This window comes from Anguilla rostrata, chromosome 1 (assembly GCF_018555375.3).
Source record: "Anguilla rostrata isolate EN2019 chromosome 1, ASM1855537v3, whole genome shotgun sequence".
In the NCBI taxonomy this organism is placed as follows: domain Eukaryota; kingdom Metazoa; phylum Chordata; class Actinopteri; order Anguilliformes; family Anguillidae; genus Anguilla; species Anguilla rostrata.
Genome location: NC_057933.1, coordinates 73,967,405 through 73,982,644, shown reverse-complemented (window position 1 = coordinate 73,982,644; position 15,240 = coordinate 73,967,405). Strand labels below are relative to the sequence as shown.

The following is a 15,240-nucleotide window of genomic DNA, read 5'->3' as shown; positions in this document are numbered from 1 at the left end:
CACGCACACCACTGCACAACAGACACACATAATCACACACACACTTGCACACACACACACACACACACACAGACACACATACACACACACACACACACATTATACACACACACCTACACACACACGCACACAATTCAGTAACAGAAAGTCAGTGACAATGCAGGAAAGTTTAATTAGTTTCTCTACTTCCCCCCGCTAACAGGAGCCATGCACTCACACAGTAAAATGCTCAGTGTTAATTCAACTCTAACAGAGAGCGTTTGGTCCTGATGGTGAATCAACGCTGGTCATTTTCCTGTCACAAAGTGGATAAATAAACGGAGAACACTGTGCTTTGGAGTTTCTTCCAGGACATGGGATCCTGTCTGTGTGATTAGCAATGTTTTTTTTTGTTTGTTTGTTTGTTTTCTTTTTTTTTTGCGGGGAAAAATAGCAATAGGCTTTACATCTCGAAGTATGAATGCTTGACAACCTCCTGTGCCTACAGACTCATTTTTTCCAATTAAAATGTTGGAGTTATAAGAAGTTGCTTTTTTGAGGATCACATAAATGAAAGACTTACTGCAAGTAGGGTAAAAAAAAAAAAAAAAGAAGGCTATTTTATTACTTGCTGTTCAGCCTTGCATTCAAAAGAAGGGTAAATGTTGCATCAGTGCGTTTGTTTTTGTGGTCACAGCCACAGTTATTTATTTGTCCTAGAGAAATACACTTGAAACAGAAGAATAGCAACAATCTGTGAAAGGCTGATAATGAATGGGTTTGTTACACTGGTGCCGTCGAAGAGAGCGGCCACTGCTTTGGAAATGCAGGTGCACATAATCCTTCACTGTGCTGTGCTGCCTTTACTAAACATGAAGTGTTGGCATTGAAAGGCTTTGATTGACAGCTTTGACTGACCCCCACCCCTCTCCCCCCCCACCCCCCCTTTTCCATTCTAGTTGGTGGCTGTAAGGTTGCCATGACACCAGACTGTTTAGTCTGCCCTTTGACCCCTTTGAGGGGGGCTGTGGTCAATCAGGCATTACGAGAGAGGGGTGAATAGAAGTTGGGGGGGGGGGGGCTTGTGGGGGGGACACTTCCTCTCACAATGTAAAGACAGGCACAAAAGGAACCTCTATACGCACTTCTCTGTTATGTACACACACACACACACACACACACACATACACAGAGGCCCAGTGATACAGACACATGCTAGTCTACACTGAAGACAGGCATGCAAAGTGATTCGCAGGCAGACACATAGATGTTGGCGCCCATAAGCAGGAATGTTGAGTGCTCGCACCACAGTTATGACATCATCGCTCCCAAGACATTGCAATTTCAATAAATGTTTTGCGGACAACATAATGAAGATACTAAACACATCCCTGAACATTTTAACCTCTTTTTTTTATTGTGTCATAAATTAGAAACGGCCGAGGTGCAATATTTGCCACTACGGTTAAAATGTAAAATGTATGTGTTTGCCTGTGTGTGTGTGTGTGTGTGTTTGTGTATATATTTGTGTGTCTAATTGTGTGTGCAGGCGTGTGTGTGTGTGTGTGTGTGTACGTGTATGTGTGTGTGTGTGTGTGTGTGTGTGTGTGCGTGTGTGTGTACGTGTATGTGTGTGTGAGCTCATTGTCTCTACAGTAGCATCTGTCCTGTGTCTGGGCTGCGACGTGTGACTTTCAGTCTCTGAACAATGGGACTGACCCAAATCCGGTCCAGCGCAAGACTCGCCATCGCCGTGTCGCACACCCTGTCTCTTCATTCCTCCGCCGTCACTCCCTGCGTTCCCCCCTCTAACTGCTCCCTGTCGCGCTCCCTCCCTCTATTCCAGCCGCACGCTGCTCCCCCCCCCCCCCCCGACTGACCCCCAGCTCTGAGCCCCTCCCCGGGACGCTGCAAAGGGGACGCCGGGACTTCCTTTTTGGGGCGACGCTACCCGTGGTGCCCAGGAGAGAAGCAGGCCTTCAGGTAACCTCTCCCATTGCCTCAGCGGTGAGGCCAGAATTCTAGCTCAGGTTTGGGTGCAAGGAATCCTGGGTAGTAATTCCACCCTGAACTTCCTGATGCGATGACTTCGCTGGCAATGTAGACCGCCGGCTTTTGGTTGATGGGGATGACCTTAGTTCTGAAACAGTTGAAATGTGTCAGTAGGGCCCAGGAGTGCCCACATGATCGTGGTCACACACAAAAAAACCATAAACCGAAAGCACTTAAAAAGCACTTTGCATTTTATGAAATTATTCTTTTCTGCATTGAGGGCATAAGCAGGCCTGGTAGTCCGTGGAGTGTCACAAAGCGTCACAAAGGTGAGATCTTCAGTGTAGGCAAAAAAAAAGGCTCATTATGCTAAATGGGCAGCAGCCTCCAGCCTTTTACTATATCTTGAAAAAACCCTTTCGGTGCAGCACTGTCGACTCATTAAATCACTCTGACCTTCATCTTTCATGTCCGTAATGAAGACGTGCGAAATTCTGTCTCCCCCCCCACACCGCCACCCCCCCACCCCCGTCCTGCAAAGAACTCTGGGTAGAGCCGTATGGCTGGCACAGCACCCCGGCAGTGATTGACAACGGTGTCCTAGCAACCGTTGGGCATGTTGCCAAGCCAAGGGGTTGCCGGGGAACGGGTTCCCATAGAAACGTTTATTTATTTATTTATCTATTTATTCATTTATTTGTTTGATTTTAGTTTGTTTGTTTGTTTATTTTTAATAATTAGAATTTTGTTCTTTATTTTTTTTTTGCTGCTTGCCACTGTATGCAAGGAAGGTTGGTGAGAGGAGAAAGACGAGGAGAGAGCAAGGGAGATGAAGGGCGTCTGTGTGGGCGACAGTGTGTGCCTCCCTCAGAGGAATAAAATGCATATTTGTACATTATCTGAGTCCCCTGGAAAGCTTTGCACTGACAAAAACACAGGAGGAGTAGTCGTGCGGTTTCGGCTTCTGCTGCGTGACTGTACACAGACTCCCAGGTGCGCTCTACCTGCATCGTGTGCTGACACTGTAGCAGTGGCTCACAAACGCAGTCCCAGTCTATCCCAGTCTATTCTTCCCCCCCCCATTAGCCTCCATCGCCTGCAGCCCAAAAGGTGATGGAAGCTTTTGTCTTCGGCTGTTTTCAAAATACACCCAGGAAAACTGTGGGCAAACTGTACAGAGCCCTTCTGATGCCTACACTCCTCTACAATGGCACTGATGTGATTGAAGCTTTACTTACCCAGGCTCAGTTTATATTATTACCTACCGTGAGTCCCTTTGGCAAAAAGCATTTGCTTAATTCCTAAATTGTACTTACAAAATCGCTCTGTATTATACAAAGAGCTACCTTCTGTAACAATTTTAATATTTTTAGCTTGTATATGTACTGGCTGTACTAAAATATGTATGAATAGCAGACTAGCTGCATCTTCTCCATTTAGAGTACGTAGCCTTCCTGTTGCTGACCAATAGGCAACCCATGAAAAGCCAAACAAGCTCTTTCTGTTTCATATAACCAGGCCAAAAAAGCAGAACATATTTGGACAATTGTATTTTAATAAATACGACTTACACAAAATACACAAAAACGTACCTGCAGACACCCCATATATATAATAAGCAATAGCAATTCAGCAATTGCATCAAATTGCAAGCATTTAATAGTGTATTTACAATTTGTATTTTGGTTGATTTGGACAGGAAAAACAGACGTACAAATGATCATCACACATCTGGCCAAATATTTTGCCATCCAAGTAAAAAATTCCTTTTCTTTTACTTTGCCTTATTAATGACACAGTGAATCTTACTATCGCTAAGAGTAGGGGGTTCTCCGGTGTCCTGGTCAAATCCCAGACCTGGCTCTCGCAAACTTGCCACCAAAAATCATCCCCAGATTTAATTGGCTAAAAGATGTTCTCTCCCTCTCCACCTTCGCAATGTTGGTGACTTCTGGCGCAATGGTGCTGTGACACAGGTGGCTACACTTCTTGGGTGAGGAGTTCCTCAATGAAGCACTTGAGCATGAATGCATATAGCAGTAATTTATATTATATTATATTATACTCATGCGGTATTATGGAGTTGGAGAATATGCATAACACATACTTATGCTTAAGCTTATTCATACTTTGATTAGCTTGTGTGCAAGTGCATTTAATGTAATCTTAGCTCCTTAAGTCATTTGAATAACAAGAGGTTGTGAAATTCCTGATATAGTAACTGCTGATGAACATTGTGTGGAAGGCTGGGACAGTCAAATATTAATTCCTTGAGAATCCATGATCAAATACACTAGCAAATACCCTCCCTAGCACCCGTTACCCTTTTTTTTGTGCTACCCTGCCAATTCTGGAAGCCAGTTTTGAGTTTATTTTGTGTCCATACTGAAACCCTTTGCAGAAAGAGCACAAATGAGCTTTTGTGTTTGCATTCTCGTTCCCGGTCCGTGCTGGCGGGAGCTCGCGGTCCTTGCGGACGAGCGTCTATTTATTCTATATAATCTCCGGAATTTTCCGCGATGGTCTGTTTCTTGCGGAAGTGCTCATTGTTGTCTTTGTTGCCTGGTTGGATTAAAATGGGCTAAGTGCCTTGGCCCGTGTTTGTCTAGAAGATGGTGGGGAGGGTTGTTGTGGGGTGGGGGGGTGGGGGGGTGGGGGGGGAGTTGATGGCGGTGTACGAAACGCTCGCCGGCCCGCCGTTTGAGCCCCCTGAAACCCCCTGAGCTGGCCCGCACATAGGGATGGTTTGTTCTGGCCCTCAGCGGGCACACAGACAGACTGGCAGAGGAGAGGAGCTGGCATTGGCACAATCGTGCTGCATCTCTGCGTGATTTGACTGCAGAAGAGAAAGACAAGTTTGGGGCGGGGGGGGGGGGAGGGCGGTGGTTGGGGTGGAAGGAAGGAAGAAGAGGGTGTGCTGGGTGTGGGGGGGGGGTATGTAGAGAGATGGTGGCAAAAAGAGAAAGGGGTGGGGTGAAGACAGACGAGAGAGAGGGAGTAGAAGTGAGAAAAAGAGAGGGAGAGAGACGGAATATGGAAAGAGGGGATGCTGAGGGAGAATTGAATGTGAATGGGGCGGCAGGGTGTGAGGTGACTGGGCGGAGGAGAGGGTGTTGGGTCTTGGCAGTTAGGAGAAGGTGGCTGTGATTTGGAAATCACCCAAAAAGAAAGGGTAAAAAGGGAAGAAAAATGAAGCCTGGCAGTGCACTAATGATCCTGCTGGCATTGCCATGGTAACGTGCCAGTTTGATTTGTTGCTACAAAATTCTCAAGATGTGCTCAATGTGTCTGTCACCCTGCATGCTGAAACACCGCAGTCCCCCCCCCCCCCCCCCTCTCCCCCGAAGGGGGTCCAGTGAGTCGAGCCTGAGAGGGACGAGTGGGGCGAACCCCTCTTTTCTCTTTTCGTTACCTGTTTCCTCCGCCAGCGCCCTTTGTGCATCCCTTTGACGTCGCGCGGGCGTTCTGTCGCACGGTCAAACGCCGCCGTCCGCGCGCTGGCCTTGCTCGAGACCGCTCATGCGTCTGTCCTGCTTGCGATTTGAACCCGCAAACCTGGCTCTCGCGACTCGGTCCGTCGCCGTTCGCGGTTCGCCTGCCCCGCTTTGAAGCGGCGTCTCCTCCTGCCGTGACTAACCGCGCATCGCGGGGAGCAGCCCAGACACAAAGCCCGCACGGCGATGTCCTCTTGCGACCGTAATCTACCAGTTTCGGTAAAGAAATCGCACCCCCCCTGACGCCCCCTCCACCCAACCCGTTAAATCTGGGCAGTTTTATACCTCCACGACGCAGGAGAGTCAGGTAAATTGGGGCCCCGTGCCTCCAGAAACATGCGAGAGTAAATTCTTGTCGTCTGGCTGAAATTCGGCGCGGAGTGCAAACGAGTCCGCGGTCGGCGTCGGAGCTCTGTGGGCGCGCGCCTGCCCGTCTGCTGCGTGCACGGGCGATACGCACAGAATCGGGAACTGCTCTCTTCGGCTCACGGGCGCAACAGCGCCCTCGCATGGCACGAGAAATATCCCATATCGCCCTGTTCTGCCTGCGGTGAAAACATGCGCTGCCGCTGCGGCGAGGCTGAACCCGATAAGGCGTCAGCCGCGAATGTTCACACGTGTCCTTAAGGCTGGCGGCACTCGCGCAATAAATAGAACTGAAATCCTCGCTGCCTTGAATTTTGTGCTGCTGTTTGTAGAGAGAGGAGGAATTAGAGGCCTGGCGTGTCATTATTGTAGTGTGCCCCGGGAAAAAGAAAAAGAGAAAAATCCAGATTTTTTTCTGACGTGAAACAGTTGGTTTTACTGAAAAAAAGTGGATGAGTAACAGGGCGGTGGTGGCGAACGCGGTGGTTACGAATCTCCGCTTTGTGAGACAGTTAAAGGGGAAGGATGGGTGGGTGGGTGCTGTTCTGTCCGGTAACCACTAGAGGGAGACAAAGCTGTGGAATTACAAGAATAAGAGCGGTTCCATCGGTGGTCGGGAAAACCATCTGTTCAGATGTATTCAAATTCATCCCCCTGCGCCTGTGTCTCTCCCTCTCTTTCCACGAGCGAGCCTGTGCGTGCGCCTGTGCTTCCTACCGGCCTGTGCCTTTAGTTCGTTAGAGGCGTGGGTCCTTTGCCTCTCTCATTAACTCCGTGCTTGTATCCGCTTAATCACAGGAGACTGCTGCGAAAAACTGTGCGTCGCCTGTGCGTACATGCACTGCGGTACGCCCTGGCTATCTGCACAGTTCAGTGAAAGCACAAAGCAAGACCAGGAAGAAAAAAAAAAAATGAACTGGGGCTCATTCTTGATTTCAGCATGGTTGGTAATTTGAGGAGGGGTGAAAATGCAAATGAGAGAATGTTGGTTATCACAGTTAATCTCACAGAGGTTCTTCACTGATAACAAAAAATATATATATGTATATACAATATATAATTTAACAGACATACACAGACATGGCCGTCGTGTCATGCATGTCAAGGGTCTTAAAAGCTGGTATTTGCTGATTCTGCAAAAAAAAGAAAATTCCCAATCACATATTTCATTTCTGGACTGTATGACATGGCTCTATGAAGCTCAGGTGTCAAGAATTAGGGTGGGTAAGGGGGGGGTGGGGGGGAGGGGGGATTCACAGACAGTGGTAGGGTGTCTGATGTATTGGACGGACGGACGGACGGAGGGATGGACAGACGGAAAAGCGGGCGCGGCCGAGCCCGGGAACGCGCGGCGTAGCGGCGCCGGTGTGCTGCGGCGTGAGGTAGTTGGTTGTATGGTTTCGCATAATAAACGGCCCGGAGATAACTGTACAACCTTCTAGCTTTCCCCGCGGCGTCACCAGAGCAACGGCAGCCCCCTTACCCGCACCCTACACCCCATCCCACCCCCCTCCGAAGTGGTAAGTTGAAGGAACAACCAGGGCTGTGCCGCACCTCACGTTTCGGTTCTGGGCTTGTAGCGGGGTCGGCTCGCGCTGCAGTCGCTCGCACTGTGGGTGTCTCTGAGGCGATGCTCTAACTCGTGTCGCAAATCCTTTCGGTAAAAAAAAAATGTGGCGACCTCAAGTCTCCTTCAGCCGAGTTTACGTTATCAGCAGGAAATGCATGGGTTTTTTTATCAGGTCCGTTTGCGTCTTTTGTGATTCTTGCTTTCTTGCTTTCTTTTGTTCAAGCAGTTTGAATCCATCACCTGGACATCAAACTGTCTGAGACAGCATCGTCTTATTTCGACTGTCAGTAGCAGTACCAGTAGCTGAAGTTTAGCTAAGTTTTTTCCTAACACGGCATAGATTTGGCTTTATAAATATGTATCCTTTATCTGGTTCAGTTTTTTCGTTGCGTAGCTCGGTGACTGTGCCGTTTCCTCAGTAGTGTCCTTACCACGGGGCGATAGTGTCGTGCATTTTGAGACATTTGTACCTGGGCGTGTGGCGGCGGTTCTGCTCAACAAAGGCAATTTCCCTGCAAATAAAAACACATCGAGAGACACTTTCCTGCGCAAGAGAACTCAAAGGGGCTCTTTCCACCACAACAACAACAACAACAACAACAAAAACAAAAAAAAGAATTAACGGTTGACAATCGCGTGCTATTGTTCTGCAGTCTGTGGGTCCGTCTGTCTGCCGCTCGGTCCTGATCGATGATAATGGAACTCCAGCGCCCGCCCGAATGCGGCTGTGTGCCCGTGACATTTCCACAAAGCCTCTGGTCTCGCGCAGACGGCGCATTCCTTTCTGTCGCGCAAAAAAAAAAAAAAAAAAGTGCGAGTTTCGCATCCCCTGAATCCTGGCATGCTCCTGCTGCCGGGGATACGTCCCCCCCCCCCCCTACCCCCCCACACACGCACACGCACCCACTCCCCCACCCCAGCTCCTCACTTACCCCCATCCTCCTCCTCCTCCTCCTCCCCTCACCCGCACCCCATTGCCTTCCTCCTCCCCACACACTCACACACACTCACCCCCCCCCCCCCCGCCTCCCGTTAGTCCCCCAGTGTGTCTGGCTAGTGGCTCAGACAGCCAATATCTGCATTGCGTTGCAGCTCCCCTGTAAGAAAAAAAAAAAAGGGCATATATCAGCAGTCTAGCCTCAGCGCTGCTCCTTTTCACGCACGCAGGGGGGAAAAAAAATCCCTTCGCCGACCCCGTCAGGGAAAAAAGAGCCTTCCTTTACGGGCCGCGTAATTCCGATTCCTCGCTCCTCCATCTCCGTCGTTATCCCCCCTCGCACAGCTTTTATGAGATTTGATCTTTGATCGGTTTTATCCGCCCCCCCCCCCCCCAACCCAACCCAACCCCCAGCGTATTTCCGTCAACATTCGACTCCAGCTGACCCAATTTCTTTTTTTTTCCTTTACCATAGTACTGCGGTGGTGTCCACCCGTGTAGCTTGTATTTCACTGTTCCCATTGTCTGTGTGTTTCGCCTCATCCCATCGGGGGGAACCGCACACATTCTAGAACAATTATGTTCTCGTATACCATATCTATCTACCTATATGTGGCTGTCTGTCTGTCTGGCTACGTATTCGGATATATACGTGGTGTGTGCCATGGATACGGGTACAGGGGGCAAACAAGGTGACTGTCGAAGGGTGCCCCCCCATCCAAAAACAGGGCATTGTCTAACCCGATTACGTCATCCCCCAATGAGGGAGAACAAAATTCTTCCTCTGAGTCCTGCAGCAAAGGTTCTGTTCCTGCATGGCACACCATCTCTCTCCCTCTCTCTCCCTCTCTCCCTCTCTCTCTCTCTCTCTCCCTCTCTCTCTCAGATTTATGAGCAGTGCTGTACTGTTTGTTTGGTGCTTGAGCGTCCAAATGCCTCTGGGCATCTGAGAGGCTACAGCTGTGGGGTAGCGGGTGCAAAATGGAGAGAGAGGCTCCACAAACCAGATTAGCTGTGTTTTGTTTCAATGGATGTCAATTTCTGTTAGACACAATGCAGGTAATTTCTTTTGTTTTAAAGACGCAAAGAACAAAGTGATTTTATAGTACGTCTGGCTATTCCCCATTCACTGTATGGTATATGATTTCCCTTTTAAATATCGCTTTGGATTAATCGCCGTTTTCTGCTGTCTGACATAAAAAAGTGGTCTGCCTGTGGAATGCTTTGAATTGCAAGTTGATTTTATAACCCCCGGACAGGCAGTAGGCTTGGTGGGAACCATTGTTCTCTCCCCAGATTAACGGGAGACTGGCCAAGATTAAAGTAGATCTATGTCTTCAAAGACACCCTGTTGATGTCACAAAGGATCTATCTTATCGCTGTGGTCTCCGTTAATCTAATAATTCTTTTTGGTGCAGTTTTCAAAAGCTGTGGGATAAAAGTGTCTTCACTCAGGTCAGCCACCAATCTCCTGTAATATGTTGCACCATGTATATATGTTCTCTGGATCATACCACATACAGCACAGTCCGTAAGTATTTGGACAGTGGCACAATCTTTGTTGTTTTGGCTCTGTGCTCCAGCACGTTGAATTTGAAATGTAACAATAAATATGAGATTGAAGTGTGGACTGTCAGCTTTGAGTTGAGGGTATTTACATCCATAGAATGCACTGGTGAGCTCAACAACAAAAACCAACCTGATAGACCATGGAAGACCACTGTAGTGGAAGACCGAAGAATACTTTCAATTGTAAAGAAAAGTTTTTGAAAGCAGATCAAAAGCATTATCCATGATGTAGGCACAGATATGTCAAAGACTGCCATAAAGAGAAGTGTACACCAGCATAACCACTGAGGATTCGCTGTAAGATGCAAACCTCTGGTAAGCCTCCAGAACTTAATGTCCAGGCAAGAGTTTGCTAAAAAAAAAACTACATAACAACTGTAGAGTCCTGGAATAAAGTCTTATGGACAGACAAGATGAGTATTAACCTGTAGCAAAGCGATGGAAAGAGGAAAGTGTAAAGAAAGGAAGCATACCACCTCATCTGTGAAAACATGGTGGAGGTGGTCTTATGACCTGGGCATGTATGGCTGCCACAGATACTGGCTCACTTGTCTTCATCGGTGACTGCTGACGACAGCAGTTTTTGAAATGCGCAGAAACAACCATTCAAATCCAGCCAGTCTGCACATAATCGTTTCGTTTCAAATCCAATGTTCTGGAGTACAGTGCCAAAACAACAAAATTGTGTCCCTGTCCAAATACTTACTTTACTGACTGCACTGTAAATGTCTGTAATGTAAATATCCCTTCCTCTGAGAGGCAAATTTCCTTACATTTTTAAAAGTCCCTACTCCCTATGTGAGTATATGAACACTTGTAATATTCAGGAAACATAAAGCAATGTACAAACAGAGTCAATACAAGTAGCAATTCTCCTAGCTGTTGTGTTTGTGCAAAACAATTGTCATTATAACCCAGAAAGGGCTTAACAAGGTTTTCTGTTACTAAAAATAACAAACTACAACCAAAGTAAAAAAAAAAAAAATGCCACCATGGAATAACAATTTCCCTCAGGAACCTTTGTAGTGTCGGTTAAAACTGCGGCTGTGATTTTCATACACACAAATGTACAAACGCGACGCACTTTCAAAGGAATGGGGACAGCAACATCTCGGCTAACTAAACAACACTTCACTATAAGTCAGACATCTGGCTTGGAATAATGTTAACCTGATGAGACGGAATGGTATCAACCTGGGAGGCTGGTTATGTGGCTGGTGGGAGTCGATTTCAGAACATTGCATTACAGGCCATGTCTTTGCCCACAGATGCCAAAATCTTTGGGCATTTTCTGTTGCCCTTTCTGTGTAACGTCAGATTTTGGCAGCCTGTTTGCTGCAGTAAATTGTGAATCGTTCTATTGACAGGGTGCTAAATCAGAAGGGAAAACGCATTCCCGAAACCTACGGTTTCACTCTAATGCAGAGATGATAATTGTAGACAAGAACAGAGGAGAGTGAGGAAATATTTCCTGAGGTTCATCACTTCTGGATGTGATATATTTTGGATTATTCTCACTCTGGGTGATATTCTGCACCCCCCCCCCCCCCCATTTCCCTTCCTCTCTACCTTCTCCTCCCTCCCTGCCTCTCTTTGCTTTCTGACTCTCGCACACATTTTCTCTCTTTCCCAGACATGCGCGCACACACACACACGCACACACACACACACACACGCGCGCGTGTGCACACGGCGACTGCAAAAGTGCGCGCCAGAGAGAAAGAGCGAGGGAGAGACTGAAGACGTGATGCTTGAAAAACGTGAGAGAACGCGAGAGAGAGAGAGAGAGAGAGAGAAAGAGAGAGAGAGAGAGAGAACAGGGAGGCAGAAAGGAGAGCTCGGTGGAGATTGAGGACAAGGAGTGCAATAGGGAGAGAGAGAAAAAGAGAGAGAGAGAGAGAAAGAGAGTCCACGTAGAGGGACAGGGAGAGGGAGAAAGGAGAGCTCGGTGGAGATCGAGGACAAGGAATAGGGAGAGAGAGAGAGAGAAAGAGAGAGAAAGAGAGGGAATGAGTCCACGTAGAGGGATAGGAAGAAGGAGAATGAGACAGGCATGAGGAAAAGTAGTGGATGTAATGGCAGAAAAAGACAGAGAAGGTGTGTGTGTGTGTGTGTGTGTGTGAGTGCGTGTGCTGGTGTGTGTATGTGCTTGTGTGTGTTCGTGTGTTTCTGCCGGTGACACAAATGATGGAGAGGACAGAGGGAAGTGGGTTGTACCGGTGCTAAGGGATGTAGGAATAGTACCTTATAATGGAATCAATATGACTATTTAGACTGTATCTGCTATTTAGCTCACTGCCTGCTTTAACTCCTATACCAGGTAGCTCTCCAGTTTTGTAGAGAGGAAGGCACAAGCAGGGACAGAGAGAAAGATAAAGGAGGTAGAAGGCTGTTTTTTATCCACTTTTTACAGCACTGAAAAATGAAGACACTGAAGATTGGACAGGAAGAGAAACGCGATTCCCTTTTTTTGCTTTTCTTTTTTTTTTTTTTTTTTTGCTTTTGAACCGATGGAGCCTCTTTTCTTGTTTCTGTTTCCCTGTAGGATATAGCCGATGCAGCCAAGACATAGCCCCCACTTACAGGGACAGAGAAATGGGAAGGAGAGCTGAGATATCAGCTTCCTTTTTTGGTGTGTGTGTGTGTGTGTGTGTGTGTGCACGCCTGTATGTGTGTCTGTGCATGCAAATGCATGTTTGTGAGTATGCATATGTGTTAGTGTGCATAAGTGTGTGTGCACATGTATGTGTGTGTGTGTGTGTGTGCGTGCGCGCGTGTGCGTATGGGTGTTTTAAGGAACAAGCTAACTTGTGTATCAGCAAACACAAATGGTGAGTGTGCATTTTTGTTGTCGGACAGAAGAGGGAAAGGAACAATATCGACTCCATCTGTCAGCCGCCGCGTTCGGCTTTTTTCACTTTTCGTTTCGCTCTGCTTTTCCAGCTCTCTTATTTTTGTCACGGGCGGGAGACACAAAACAATAAAGGGAAAATTTGGGAAGTGGCTACGGATGAAAAAGGGGAAAATTAGTTTAGTTTGGTTCTGCGGAGGACGTGCGTGTTACACGCGTGCTCTCAGAGGCTTTGCGTGTTTCTCGTGTGTGCACACCTGTGTGCATGTACATGTGAGCTTTGAGACACGCATGTTCACTGTTCAGGGGGTCTGGTTATGTAGGGCTCCTTTTTTTAAATTTATTAACAGGAACTATTATGATGTCATTAAGACAACTTTGCCTTATTTGAAATATTTACATAATTTAATTAAATTTGGGTATTGTAAAAGGAAATACTTTCTCGGCGACATTGACAATTCTGTCTCTGTGACGTTAAAATCCATTGGGCATTTCGTGCTGGCATTGGCATTTTCGGGGGGGGGACGATCGAGTCAATCTCTTATTAGGAAAGCAAATTGAGTCGTGCAAATATGCAAAGTGGACTTAGACTTTAAAGTACGCGGTGCGGTGACTTTTTCACGTTTGGATGTGTGTGGTGTGCGACTTTATGCGTCTGTCCTTATGTCTGTGTGTTAGTGTTGAGGGTAGTCTAATTCCCGAGTTTACAGCAAAGGACGTGTCAGACAGGGGAACACACCAGCGTCAGCCTGTGTAGAGGCTTCTGTCTGTCCCTTAGTCACTGTGTAGCCAGCCAGCCAGTCAGCCAGTCAGTCTGATTGTCTCCCAGTAGGTGGCACTGCCGCGTTCTTAAAATAAATTTTTTTTTCTTTTTTCTTTTCATTCAAGTTTGGACCCAGGTATGGTTGGATGTGGTATTAACTGCCGTCGCAGAGACTTGCATGGAAGGCGTTCAAACATATCTGTAATTTATGCAACTTCACAAGGTTAAGTGTGTCGCCTTTTTTTTTTACTCTTGCAGTTTGATCTCCCTAGAGGTGGAGGCCACCAGACATTTTGAGAACACCAAAAGACGGGACTGGGAAAAGGCTCCGCATTGGAATTGGGAAAAGACTGACAGCTGCCAACTCCTACCCCCTGTCTCTTAATTCCACGCCCCATACAATCCCGAACTGGGGTCTTCATATTGTTGGGTAAGTGAGCCGCCAACAGTATTCTTACTTTCATTTAAATTTCAGCGGCTTTAACAGTCGGGCATGCAGGAGTGCGCACTTAACACACTGAACCATGACTCTCCTCTTTCAGCTGACCCATTACAGAGCAGACGTCTCAGCCTGTCGGCAAGAAGACAGGGAAAGATTAACAGAAGGAAGGGAGGAAATGGTCATTTTCCACTACAAAAATCAGGAAATTTTACTGACATTATATGAGGCTATTTTGTGGAGTAAAGGAAACACACAGGAAACTACAGTTGCATATTTACACAGCAGCACCCTATACACACACACACACACACACACACACACTGTATATATATATATACACACACACACACACGCAGTCATAGACAGAGAGAGAGAGAGAGATTCAATATTCCATTATTGACAGCACAATATAGTAAAAATTGTTTATTGAATTCTCACACATTGTGTGCTACATTCTTTGTCTTTTTCTCTCCATTTGACCCATAACAGTACATCAGATGTGATTATTTCAATAGGTACAGCGGCCACTTGGGTTATTTTCGCCACAAGATCTGCATCTCTGAGTGATTCCCACCAAAAACTACATTTCCCCGTATGCCCCTCTGTCCCTGAGACCCTTAACCTGTGAGGTCATTGGAGGTCACAGGTGAGGTCCTCGGGAACAGGGCTGCATGCATTTGCACAGTGAGGGAAGCATGAGACCAGCAGCTGCTGGGAGGCCCCATTTGGAGATGCCACTCAAGGTGTCTTTATCGCAAGGGCACATTTGAGGTGCGGTTTACTCCACGGCCTCACTGCTCAACAATTCGGTTGTTGAAAAACAGCATTTGAAAGCACGTACAGTTTTAAGTATCGCAGTGAAGTAGCAGAAAAGTTCTTTCCAGAATGCCTCGAAACCAAAGCAGGAGTGTCACTTCCCCTGAGTATCATGTGTACTGTATCCCCACTTTCGTATGGTATTCACCACCATTGATATCCTCTTAAGGTTGTGTGTGTATGGACTGATAGACCCTGTAATCAGCCACAGCAAAGAAATTGCGTAATAATAAAGGAGTACCACTGAATTATCTCCCGTTTATTAGCAACTGAAGCAGGTAGCAGTTCACATTGTCATTGCTGATGTGACTCCAGGGGGCAGACTCCATTGGCTGACTTTGTGTTCTGACCATGAAACGGTCCAATGAGAAGACAGCCAAGGGTGGTGACTCCGTTTGTCTGTTATCAACGTCCAGATATGTTATATTATTAAATTAAATAAAACAACATTTTCTCAAAAA

General features: G+C 47.0%; 1 long non-coding RNA gene across 1 annotated transcript in view; it reads left to right on the top strand.

Annotated features, from left to right (window-relative positions):
- The window catches only part of LOC135235087 (uncharacterized), a 25,192-nt gene extending 9,952 nt beyond the window's left edge, over positions 1-15,240 (top strand). The window contains exons 2-4 of the long non-coding RNA XR_010324270.1: positions 1,826-1,962; positions 13,780-13,951; positions 14,064-15,240. This is a non-coding gene — a long non-coding RNA (uncharacterized LOC135235087). The remainder of the gene's footprint in view (positions 1-1,825; positions 1,963-13,779; positions 13,952-14,063) is intronic.